Here is a 13727-nt window from a genome sequence, read left to right on the forward strand (position 1 = left end):
AATTTGCTAAGAAATTAGATCTTAACTGTCGCCAATGGACGAAGTGATCATTACGTGACATCACAGAGATGTTTACTAAAGCTACAATGACAATCATACTACAACATAAAATGTACCAAATAGGTATGTTGTACACCTTAAACTTACACAGTGTGATATGTCAAATATATCTCAATTTTTAAAAAAGAAAAGAAAAGAAAATATCCCAGAGCTAATACACATCAGAAAAAGCCCACCATGTGTCCAGCACACAGGATAAAAACTGGCCCTTGCCAACACACATCATCATGGAACTCTGGAGTTCTGAGGATTAACAGAAGACCCTAGAAGTTTCCAGAGAGAGAAAAACATAAGCATGTATGAGGGGTCTAAAGTCAAGATGATTTCTGACATCTTCCCAGCACTTGAGAAGCTAGAAGACAATGGAGTAATGTCTTCAAAATGCTTAGGAACAAAGATTTCTGACCTAGAAATCTCTATTTTAAGTTCACTTGTGGTCCATACACCCAGATATGAGCTTTCACTTTGGCAGCATTTTTCCCAAACTTCAAAAATTCACGTACTATCTTCTTGACTTTTGCCCTAATCCCAACGACTTCTACTATCATTATTCTCTTCTTAAATGGAGTCTTTTTTTTTAACTTAAAAATTTATGGAATTTGTTATGGAAAACCAGCTATCACTTGTGATGAATAAAAAGCAAATATGGAAATAAAGACAATCAAAGCAATGATTTCAAGTTCTAACTGGCTCCTGTTGGTTTCCCAGGGCTCAGCCTGGTGCCCTTCTCTGCTTGAGAAAGATTTAACAAGAGTAAGAGAAATGTTGAAGACCTATATACACTGCCTGATAGGTCTTTTGATGTAATCAAAAGGACCAAAAGAGATTTGAAAGAACTAATTGTCTGTATGCATCAACCTTCTATAACAACACCTTCTGCACCTCCTATTCCCCCATGCCCCCAACCATTCCACCAGCACCTCATCTTGGAAATACTGCACTGAAAGGACACACAGAGGCCATGTCCCACTCACTGGCAAGTCTCAGAGCTGACAAGGTGGCCTGTGTCTCCATAGAGAAAAGCATGAAGGGCCTTGAGACCCCATCAGGCTCAAAAGCTAAGATCAGACAAGAACACTAAACCCTGTTTTGGTTTTAAAACCTGTCTATCTCTGCTCTTCAAAGCTCAGAAACAAAAGGGGGCCTGCCTGCAAAAGGGCAGGTCTCATCTGTGAGTTCAAACCAAGTCTTGCTTTAACAAACTACCCCACACCCCACCCCATCTCCAAGTTTGCTTAAATTATCCTAATTTGCCATTTCACAGCAGAGTGGTTTCTGCAGGTGGTCTACCCCCAATCCCACCCCCACAGGGTTGGGCTATGTGTGAATGGCAGCTTCACGGTCTTCTCCAGGCCTCGGGTAACGTTTGTGGTTTTCCTCTGTGTTCACACAACCACTGAGGCTGGTCTCCAGAGATGTAAAGACTTGCTGGTCCCTGACTGAGATGGGCAGCTTCATAAGTACATGGGCTAAGTGTGTTCAGCACACTCTCTGGCAAGACCAAAACAGGTCTCAGACTCCAAGACTCTATATGGCCAGCACCATCTACCATCCATGACCCACTTCAGGCATGAGACGAGTAGGAGCAAGGTCCAGTAGTCAGAGACCAAGCAGAAGTTCTAGCAGTTGCAGTTACAATCAGTCAACAAGAAACCAAAACATTGTTCCTGCCCTGACTAATAACAATAACCACCTCAATTCAAGAAAATACCTTGCCAGCCCATGTGGAGTGTAACCCCCAGGGCCCCTTTTCATCTGGATTTTTTTTTCTTTAAATGTTGGAGAAGCCCAGAGTTCCTCCTTAGACAGTCTCTCACTTTTTCCATATGCCCTCTCTCCCTTGTCATATAATCCAAGCTCATGGTTCAAATAAAATCTATATGCTGATGGCTCCCAAACTCATATCTGCATACCAGAACTTCTCACCTGACATCCAGACTTGTATATTCCTATGCTTACTCCATTTAGAAATTTTATAGGCAACTAGAATGCAACATATCCCAGATTGAGTTCCTTGTGTTCTCCCAAAGAACCATCTCCCCTCCAGTCTTCCCTTCTCAATTTAAGTGGCCACCCCTTGGTTCCATTTGCTAACCTTGGAGTTAGCTTTAGGGTTTTTTTGCTCTCACATTCCCTCCACCATCTTGTGAGTTCTACTCCAGAATATGTCCAGAGTGTGACCACTTCTTACCACCCTCACTGCTCTCACCCTGGTCACTGTGGCTATGGCAGTGGCCTCTGCTTTTGCCCTAACCCCAGTCTATTTCAGGGCAGTGGTCAGAGTTCTCCTATAAGACAGACCACATTACTCCCGTGGCTTCCATCCCCCTAGAAGGAGAAGAGAGAATATTCACGACAACAGTCCCATACAATCTGCCCTGTTACCTCTATGACTTCTTCTTCTCCTCTCCTCCTTTTCACTTGGCTCCAGCCACACTGCCTTCCTTTCTGTCTGTGAAATAAACCAGGTATGTTTCTACCTCAGGGCCTTTGCACCTGCTGTTCCCTTGACCTGGAATACTCTTTCCTCAGACAGTCACATGCTGGCTCCTTCACCTCCTTCAAGTCTTTATTCAACAGTAAGGCTTTTCCCTGCCACTTATTATGGGCTGAATTGTGTCCCCACCTCCCCACCCTTCCTGAAAAATTCATATGCTAAAGCCCTAATGAACACAGAGGAGCTCAGAATGTGACTGCATTTGGACATAGCATCTTTAAAGAGGTGATTAAGTTTAAGTGAGGTCATTCAGGTAGGCTCTAATCCAATAGGACTGGTATGCCTAGAAGAGGAGGAGATTGGCACAGAGGGAAGACCATGAGAAGACACAGGGAGAAGGGCCCCATCTACAAGCAAGGAGAGAAGTCTCAGAAGAACCTCCTCTGCAACACCCTGACCTCAGAGTTCTAGCCTCCAGAATTGTGAGGAAATTAACTTTTGCGATTTAAGCCAGTCTGTGGTACTTTAGCAAACTAATACATCACCCCATCTACAATGCCCAATGCCCTCCTCCAACACTTCATATTCCCCTTCTGTGCTTGCTTTTTTCTCCCCAGAATTTTCCACTGGTAAATATGCTATAGAACTTTCTTATTTCATTTATTATGTGCTCTCACATTACAATGTGGTTACCTTCGGGAAGATGGAGACTTTTATCTGTTTTCACCCAGAAGTAGAATGGAACCCAGCACACAGTAGGCACTCTAATCATTGCTAACAGTGAATCTTCCTGCTCCCTGCAGAGTATGAACGTGAGCTTGCATTTACATGCAGAATCATGGGTCTGGGGGAAGGCTGGGCCACCCTGTGTGCATTCAACAAGGTTTGAGGAGCACCCACTTTCTAAAAGATGGACATTTTAAACACTGAAGTAGAAGGTGGTCACAGTGAGATGAGGAAGATGAGAGGATATCAAGCAATTATTGATATAGACACAAATAGTTTGGTCTCTGGTCCCTTTGGGAACCTAAAACCTTGCTGGAGAGCTTACTACACTCTGCCATACACTAGGTTGCATGCTTGACCTTCTCTCAATCCCCCCAATCACTTAATAAAGCAAATATTATTCTTACTATTCCCTTTTTACACAGGAGACACCAGGCTCAGAGAAGAAGGTTGAGTGGCTCAATCAAGTTCACCTATTGACAAAATGGCTACACACTACACTAGAGGCCATTTGGTGTCATGGCCACGTGCTACTGGAGTCCATTTGGTGCCAAAGTCTATGCTCTTAACCACTATTCCAGAAAGATATAACTGAGTCTTTGGGTTGCCAACCTGCTGGGCTACCCTTGGGTATTCTGCTCTGATTAACTCTTTTGACCTTCCCAGCCCAACAAGGAGAAGATCCTGCTGAGCTTCAACTCCAGAAACATAGCCTCTCCTACTCATTAGCCTTCACATTCTAGGTCCCTGCACTGTGTGAGCAGCATTGCTGCTGTCAGTCCTCACCCCCCTCCCCCAGCAGACAAGGGCCAGTGAGCTCTGGCTTCAGAGTCTAGAACAGCCATCTCGTCCCAAGGGTGTGCTGGCACTGAGAGCCAATAGCAGGTCCCAGTGGAGACTGACTGAGGTCAGGAGTAGATACATTCAAGGATTTCACAGTGACTCTGGGGGAGGAGGCCCCAGTTGTCTTGAAATAATCTTTGGTGACATCTATGGCTAAACCCAAGTGTCACAGTGAGGAGTGCCAGTCACCAAAACATGTCTGGATTTTCAGAGCTAGTGAGGTCTGTTGTTTGACACCTTCTGTGTCTTGGTCAACAGGGACATGAGTCATGATCGGGTACAGGAAGCAATGCAGAGCACCAGTCATACATTTAATCTCTGTGACTCCTAAAATTTCAAATGAAACTTATGTTTAATGGGGACCTGTTATATGCCAGGGACCATATTGGTGCACTTCATCCCCAAAACCTGTGAGATAGGGATTGATATCCTCATTTTGCTAATGAGAAAACAAGGCTCAGAGAGCTTGCAAGTGGTGAGATCTAGCTTCAAATAGAGCCTGTCAGTATCCAAAGCTCAATGTGAACTTCCTGCTACACAAATTTGCCTTTTAGAAGAGAAGAGTCCTTTCTCTCTAGAAGGACTTTATATCTCAGGAAAGTAACAACTTTCTAACCAGATGTGCCCACAGCACTATCCAAGTTCCAAAACAACAACAAAACAACTTACCTAACTGGAAAAAAAGGAGTTTTCATTGGAGAGCTCAGAACTTGGAGCGGAAGAATGGCCCGAGAAAGGATGGGGGGTACACATAAGCAAGAAAATCCCTCTCCACTCTAGGAAGCTGCTCCTAATTGTCTTTCTCTATACCCAAAAGGTGTTCCTTTGGGTTAAGATGTTTATGACTATAAGAGTCCCTGCAAAGTTCACCTGCTAGCCTGACTGACCCCTGGGCAGAAATTAATTCATCTGCTTCCTAGCTGCTATGACTGCTGGTAGGACCTAGGGCAGTGACAAGAATGGGGGGAATGCATCTTGAGGAGATCTGAAGCAGTCATCAAAATTAGTCTTGTCCTACCTCATAAACTTTCCTGTTCACAGCTCTGCCAACAATTCACTGTGTCACATTTACATCTCAGTGAGTGCTATGTCTCAGAACCATCATCTCTAGGTGGAAGAAGCCTCCAGAAGCAATCCACTTCATCCCCCAACTCCAGGGGCCACCACCACTCTCCACGTGGTTAAACAGGGATCCATTCTTGAAGGTAGTTTCTCAGTTCTGCTATAAGTATCTCCCAGGGACTAATCATCCCACAAAGAAATCTTTCCTTATACCTGGTTTCAGTGTCTCCAAGGAAATTCCAGCTCCTTTTGTTCTCTTTGAAGATGAAAGGCCCTTTTCATGACAGATTTAAATATATTCAAAAAACATGGGGCACTTGGGTGGCTCAGTAGGTTGAGTGTCTGCCTTTGGCTCAGGTCATGATCTTGGGGTCCTGGGATCGAGCCCTTCATCAGGCTCCTTGCTCCAGGGGGAGTCTGCTTCTCCTTCTGCTTCTACCACTCTCCCCCACCCCCATTTCCTATCTCTCTTTCTCTCTCAAACAAATAAATAAATAAACTTAGAAAACATTTAAATATATTTAAACATTACAAAAATCAGCAAAATTTGTAAAATATTCAGTCATAATCCTGCCATCTTACCTTAATTTTTATTTCTCTGTATCCCTTTCCAAAGTTTATCCTTATAAATATTTCCAGTAATTATAATCCTAACATAGGTACCATTTTGTAGGTTCCTCTTCTCATTAAAATACTTCTTCACACACTACCTAATTTTCATCCTCTTCTTGCAAAAGAAGGGTCATTAGTGTGCTGTCTTTCCTACCCAGATTATTCCTGGAGTCCTCACCTATACTCCAGAAAAGATAGAATGATTATTTCTACTTGAGGGGTGTGTATGTCTGCCCATTAATAGGATGGGACTCACCGAGCCAGTTTACCTAATCTTGCCATATCTCCCTTGAGCCCAATAATATTCATATATGAGAGGGATGGTTGAGGATTATGTCAAGGTTTTCTTACATTAGCATAAGTGTTCCTATTTCTTGACTCCTTGTTATAGACCTATGATTCAACTACTTAGTTTCCAATGACCATATTCAGCATGATCCATGCTGTTCCACAAAAGGGTCAAAAAACTACAGACAGTGTATTATACCAAACCTCCTCCCCAGTCTTCACCAAAACAGTTAGTGCCTGGCATCTGAAACAGCTCTCTTTTAACAATACAGGTCTGCTAAGCTCTGGGGTCTATTGGTGCTTCAGCTTCACTGAGGACTAGACCTCACATGACACCGATGTCCCCTTGAGGAGGCAGAATATGTACAAAACACCCTTGGTAATTCAAGTCCTCACAGTCAAACAGCACATAGTCTATAGCAGGAGACAAGATTGTTCTGAGTATAACTCACTGGCTGCTACAGAATGGAACATATGACCTTCCATTGTGCTTTCAATTATAGTTAACTAAGAGTGAAATATGAGTCCCTACCAGAGCATATCCCAGGAACAATCTTTTTAAACAAAGGCCAAAAAAAAAAAAAAAATAGAGTACTAGCCCTCAGAAAGAGCAACAAGAGATGAATGCATACCTGTAGGAAAGTGATGCCAGTCCAGAATTAAAAGCTGATTTCACTTAATGAGCAGAAGACTAAATGCCACTGATCATCCTACAGAGCCCCACCTCACTCCCGAACTTCCTTCCATCTGGCACATGGGAAGAGACTCCATCTCTCTACTTGGAACAATTCTTATTGGAATCCAGTTTCTGAGGGCCATTGTGGGCCCTTCTGCAAGCTTAAGAGAATGATTACTTTCTGGCAGAAGGCCCTGGGAGAGTTGTCAGACATCCTGATAAACAGGAAGCATTCCTATTCTCAGTGTTTGACCACATATTTCACTGCCAATCTTCCACAATTGTCTCGTGTCCACACTGACTTTTCCCAATAGCCAGGCAAGGAGCCAAGAAAATGAGTGAGCATCTCTGCCCCTGACCGTGTAAGTCCTGCTTCTCTCAGAATAATGGACAAGGAGGCTTATTCATAAGGGCGTGGAGCCAGCTCACAGCAGGTCATGAGAGCGGAGTATTACATTTTCAGGAATTTTGTGAGCAGGTGGACACCAACTCAAAGGCTGGAAATCAGCCATGGTGAGAAGATGTATACCACAGAAATTGGCAAATACTACAAATCATCAGTGCCAGTTGTTAAACATTGACCAGCACACCATTGCTCATTATTGAATCTTTGGGATTTTATAGACATTCAGAAAGGGTCAGAACTTGAGCTATTTGATTTTTTTGATTCTCCCCAGAAAAGACCAAGAAAGATAGAAACAGAGAGTCAAAAATTTGGGGGATGAGAAGGGATGCTAGAGATCACCTGGTGGAAACACTGTGATCAAATGACAAAAATGCCACACGGCTGGGTTCCAGACAAAAGACAAGACCCAGATCCCTGTGTCCCCATCAGTGTTCTTTGGAACATCCCACCCAGATGCTACAATAACAGCAAACTAATACTTGCTTTCACCCCATCATTCTGGGAGCAAATTTTCCCACCCTGAAAACAGAGCATATGATTTTCACCGTGACATTCCTTGACCTGAGAAGCAGGAGGGCCAAGCATTTCCCAAGCGTTTTATGGAAAAGAACCACTTCCTGCTTCACTTGAGATTTCGGGCAGGGAGTGAGAGCAATTCTGAGCAGGTGCAGTATCTGCCTCTGGGCAATGGTCATAGTCAGTAGGGTCACTGTGACAAAGGAGCATGGACTGAGTGACTTATAAACTATAACCATTCCTTTTCTGAAGTTCTAGACATTGGAAATCTGAGATCAGGGGGCCACCCCAGTTGGGTTCTGGTAAAGACTCTCTCTAGGTTGCAGACTGCTGACTTCCCATCGTCTCTTCGCATGGTGAAAGTGAACTCTCTGGGGTCATTTTTATGAAGGCGCCCATCTCTTTCATGAGAGCTCCACCCTCATGGCCTCATCAGCTCCCAAAGTCCCCACCTCCAAACACCACAGTGGGAGTTAGGATTTCAGCACATGAATTTGGGGAGGACACAAACATTTCGTATCTTGGAGGGCTAGTTAAGTTTGCTGGTGCCTGAAGCAAGCAACCAAAGAGACATCTCTGAGTTCAAGCATCATGGAATTCCTTGAGTTCCTAGCCATGCTGAGGACACACGGTCCCTGCCTCTTCCTTTAATGCAAGCTGAGCTGGCATAGCCACCCTCCAGCTCTGGTGAGGACCATGGATGCCTCGGACCCAGACTACCAGGACCCGGAAAGCATGTCAGAACTCCTGTCTGGGAGAGCCCCAGATCTTCATCAGCCCAAGGACCAGAGAAGCCTGGAAGTTGAATGAGCCATTATTCCCACTTTGTGGTTTGGGACAGAAAAGGCACAGCCCCTGAACTTGTGTGAGTTCATAAAACACAAGGCAAAACTGGGAACTTTTGACCTTATGGATTTATTTTGGCTAAAAAATAACTGAGAGCATCTCAAAGGAGAAGAGTGAAGTGTTAATGAACTAATTAGCACTTGTGTATTGGTTGCTAGCAGTTCATGCGTGTACACAGTACCTGCCTTCGGTACTTAGAAGTTTGTTCTCGACACTTAATTAGAAGATTACCTACTCAAAGGGAAAAAGTTAGGTGTTAGATTATATGGGTGACTTTACAAAAAATTACAGAGTATTCTATTTGAAAAGTATTTTTTAGTCAGTTCAGTCTGAAATTGCTGATACTCTAGCTCCTAGGCTGGAAGTAAATGTAACCACTGGTGCTGTGTTACTTGAAACAGATGTCACCAGCCAGGCAAGAGACAGACACGTTCACCGCATCCATAACCTCCAGTAGGGTTTGTTCTACCTCCATGAACCTGACTTTGTGACTTTGGTCTATTTCAACAAAAGGAAATCACTGTTGCACTCTGAGGAGTCTGGACTGGGTTGCTGGTCCTGTTCAACATTCAGTGAGAACCTATTGCCCATAGGACACAGGCCAGCTTCTCAAATGGTAAGGTGCATAGGAGTCCCCTGGGGGACCTGCCTGCTAAAATGCGGATTCAAACAGCCTCCCAGGTGATGCTTATGCTGCTGGTCCAAGGCCCAAATTTCCACTGGCATAGCGCTAGACAATGAAAACAGAATGATCAACAAGACAAAGCCTCTGCATCTTAGGAGCCTATAGACACAGGTGATTTCATACATTGTAGCACCATGATAGAGATGCCACATGCCCACTTGCTGGGGCAGAACAAGGGGGCATCTAACAGCTAGGAAAGTCTTCTGGTGAGAAAAACAGAAACAAACCATGGATGGCCTTGCATCTGTGGCTACAGTTGCTTAGAACTGTTGGATACCCAGGGAGGAACTATGGACGGTTCTTCAACAGGGGAAGCAAGGATGCTTGAGCTATGTTTAGAAAATCACTCTGGAGCCACTGAAGGAGGCTGGAGAAGACATCCTGATTCTTTTCAAGTCCTAGGGATTCCGTATCCAGATGATATCACAATTCCATCCACTCCTGTCCGTCTCCACTGCTGCCCCATTGGGCCAGCATCACCATTTCTTTTCTGGAATAATACAATCACCTCCTAACTACTTCCAGCTGTGCTCCTACAACCTATTTTCCATGCAGCCACTAGAGTGCTCTGCTTTGGAGGTGCACCAGACCATGTCACCTGCCAGGAAAAATCTTCCCATGGCTTCCTATCACACTGTAGATTCCCAAACTCGTCCCATGGCCCATAAGGCTTAACACAATCCTACCTCAGCTGATACCTTCCAAACATGCACCTACTCAGAGCCCTTCTACATGCTGTTCTCCCCACCCTGAATGCTCTTCTTCATCATTCAGATCTCTGCCCAAATGTCACCTCATCAAAGAGGCCTACTTTGAACATCCAAGTTTAATCCACTCCATCAGTCAGTTCTTATCCTTTTATCTTGTCTTTGGAGCACTTATGGGTATCTGGAATTATTTAATGTGGATTAAAACACACACACACACACAGACACAGACACACACACACACACACACTCACACATTACCACAGTATAAGCACAGTGACAGGAAAGGACATAACTATCCTCCTTAACACTACATCCCCTGCCCCCAGATCAGTGCCTATGGTAAGTGCTCTCTGAATATGTGTTAAGCGAATGGGTTTGTGGGAGGTAAAATGGGTGTCAGGGACACCTGTTAGGAAGCCTTTGGAGTCATCCAGGCAAGAATCAAGGAAGCCTAAAAGAAGGTATTGGTTGAAAAAAAAAAAAAAGTTGGAGAGATAGCAGCTTGAGGAATATTTACGAAGTAGAATCAATAGGACTTGGTGATTGAAGAGAGATGGAACATGTGAATGAAGGAAAAAATAAAGACGATTCGAAGACTTTGATCTTCTGTGTCTAGTGAGTGGCAGTGACACTCAATGAGATAGAGAACCCCAGAAGTAGAAAATGATGAATTCAGTTATGGATGTGATAAACTGGAGGTTCTTCTGGTACATCCAGATGGAGGGGAATATATGGGTCTGGAGCTTGGGACAGATGTCCGTACTGAAGATAGAAACTGAGAAGTTACTGGTATCCAGTGCTCAGAGAGAACATGCAGAATAAGTCAATGAATACACAGTAGGCAAAATCTTGAGGTGCTCCAACAGTCAGACGGTGGGTGAAGAAAGGGGAGCCCATGTGGGACAGAGATAAGGCGAACTCGAGCATTTTTCTGTGTCATGGAAGCCCAAGGAAAGTTCCCAGGAAGCAGGAGTGATTAATGGTGTTAGATGTAGCAGACAGGTCAGGGAAGATAATAGAAAAAAGTGCCCATTGGATTTGCAATTAGATGTTCGTAGGCACCTCCCATTCAATAGAACTGTGTAGGTGGAAGTCAAATTGCAGAATAATGAAGACAGAACCAGAGGTGAGGAGATGATTAAAAACCAATCTTTCAAGAAGTTTGAATGAGAGAGGAAGGAGAAAGACCAGCAGTTACAGAGGTCACAGGAAAGCTCTGCTGAACATTTTTTAAGGATGGGAGAGACGATTATGTTTGTGTGCTAAGGGTGAGAAGGGGGAGGGTGAACACAGGAGGAGAGAGGGAAGTGATGGCCAAGCCCCTGGGGATGGAATCCAGGACACAGGTTGTGGCATCAGCCTTTAGCAGAAAGAGGGCTACTTTATTGTCTGAGGTAAGAGAGAATAAGGGAAAAGTGGAGCAAGGTAAGTACAAGAGAGTACGTGAATAGAATGGCCTCAATTTCTCAATAAAACAGGCGAGAGAGAGGCAGGTTAGTTGTTTTTTTAAAACAAACAGGGGGGACGCCTGGGTGGCTCAGTTGGTTAAGCAGCTGCCTTCGGCTCAGGTCATGATCCTGGCGTCCTGGGATCGAGTCCCACATCGGGCTCCTTGCTTGGTGGGGAGCCTGCTTCTCCCTCTGCCTGCCACTCTGTCTGCCTGTGCTCGCTCTCGCTTCTCTCTCTATGACAAATGAATAAATAAAATATTTAAAAAAAAAAAAAAAAACAGCAGTATTTAAAAAAAAAAAAAAAAAAAAAACACGGGATCCAAGATCATGAACTGACAGCCTGTGCATAACACACTGTCTCAAGTGGGATGGAGGCCGGGAGGCCTGAGAGGAGGCTGTTTCACACCAGCATGAACAGACATAACTAAGAACCAAGAGAACTCAGGATATGTGGGAGGCAGAGTGTGAGACACATCCCATCATCCCACGGGGGCATGTACACTGCGGTGTCATGAAGACTCAAAATTCATACAAGACCCAGAGTCGCCCTTGCCTTTATGTCCTGCCCTGTCACGCCTTTTCCCTTGTTTCGATGTCTCAGAGTGTGGGTATGTGTAGAAAACAGTTAACATACCAGGTCTGAGACTGCTACCCTTAGAAAGGTCTGCTTGCATGGTTGGCATCTGGGAGCCAGACACTCAGAAGGTTCCCTGGATGATAGGGGAGGTTACAGTGCCTGGGCTGTTTGTGCAAACAGTGTGGTTGATGCTAAACACCCTCTTTCCTTCTGGGAGCCTGGAATTTTGGGACTAGCTATGTAATCGGTGCCTACATGACCAGCCCCCAAGAAAAACCTTGAGCCCTGAGTGTCTAATAGAATTCCCTAGGCAGAAACATCAGACACATGGGAAGGAGTGAACATTTGGTGACGTCACCCGCTCTCTCACGGGAGGGATAGAGCATAAGAAAGTCTGCATGTGGATTCCTCCAGACTCTGCCTGTGCCTTTTTCCTTTCCTATGCCCTTATTGCATTGCTGCAATAAATCTTAGCCCTGAGTACAATTATCAGCCAAGTCTGGGAATTCTTCTAACATATCACTGAACATGGAGGACCTTGGGGACGCCTGACACACAGGCCATACTTGCTACCCACTTTGTTGTCCCCTACCACCTACTCTGCCACCAAACACGATCCACCTTCTACATATAACACATTACAGAAACAGGGCTTACTGGGCCCATCTCCAGTCAAAAACACTGCAGGAGTTGTGAACACCGGGGTACCATAGACAGATGAGCATCAGTGTGGCAAGTTCCAGCACAGCTTTCCAAACTTCCGGACGATATACTTTCTTGTATGATTCAAAACATGTCTCAAGCAATTTCTTCAGAAGCCCAGATGGTTTTATCAGTCCCATTACCTAAAGGCTAAAGTGTAGCTTCCAATACTTCAGTGAATGCTGGCTAATAGATTCAACCCTAGAGCAGGAGTTCACAAGCTATAGCCCAGAAGCCAAATTCAGTCCAGGGTTTGTTCCTATAAATAAAGTTTTATTGGAACACAGCCAGGCCCATGCATTTACATGGCATCAATGGCTGACTGGACACCCCAACAGCCATTTGAGTAGTTTCAAAAGGGACCCAATTGGGGCATCTGGGTGGCTCAGTGGGTTAAGCCTCTGCCTTCGGCTCAGGTCATGATCCCAGCGTCCTGGGATCGAGTCCCACATCAGGCTCCTTGCTCGGCAGGGAGCCTGCTTCTCCCTCTGCCTCTGCCTGCCATTCTGTCTGCCTGTGCTTGCTCTCTCTCCCTCTCTCTCTCTGATAAATAAATAAAATCTTTTAAAAAAAAGAAGAAGAAGAAGAAGAAGAAAAAGAAGTCACAGATATTGGGAGAAGTCTCTTCATTTGTTTGGGAAAAAGGTCTTGCTCTCACAAGTAAGAATGGCCACTTTAAAAAATAAATAAATAAAATAAAAATAAATAAATAAATAAATGCTACATGTATTTATTTTTAATTTTTCCAAAAATTTGATTCTATTAAAGTTTTAGAAATATACTTGCACATTGTATAACATAAATAATAACTAAAATTCTCTATGTGCCTTTTTTAAAATTGTTTTTTGAAGTTTTTATTTTAATTTCCATTAGTTAACATACAGTCTAATATTAGTTTCATGTGTACAGTATAATGAGTCAACACTTGCACACACCTGGTGCTCATCACAGCTAGTGCCCTCCCTCATTCCCATCACCTACCCATCGGCCCACCTACCTCCCCTCTGGTAACCATCAGATTGTTCTCTGTAGTTAAGAGTCTGTTTTTGTTTTTCTTTCTATTTTTTTCTGCTTTTCTCACTTGCTTTGTTCCTTAAATTCCACATGGTATTTGTCTTTCTCTAATTAAC

The sequence above is a fragment of the Mustela nivalis genome (genome assembly GCF_964662115.1).
Source record: "Mustela nivalis genome assembly, chromosome: 12".
NCBI classification, from domain to species: Eukaryota; Metazoa; Chordata; class Mammalia; order Carnivora; family Mustelidae; genus Mustela; species Mustela nivalis.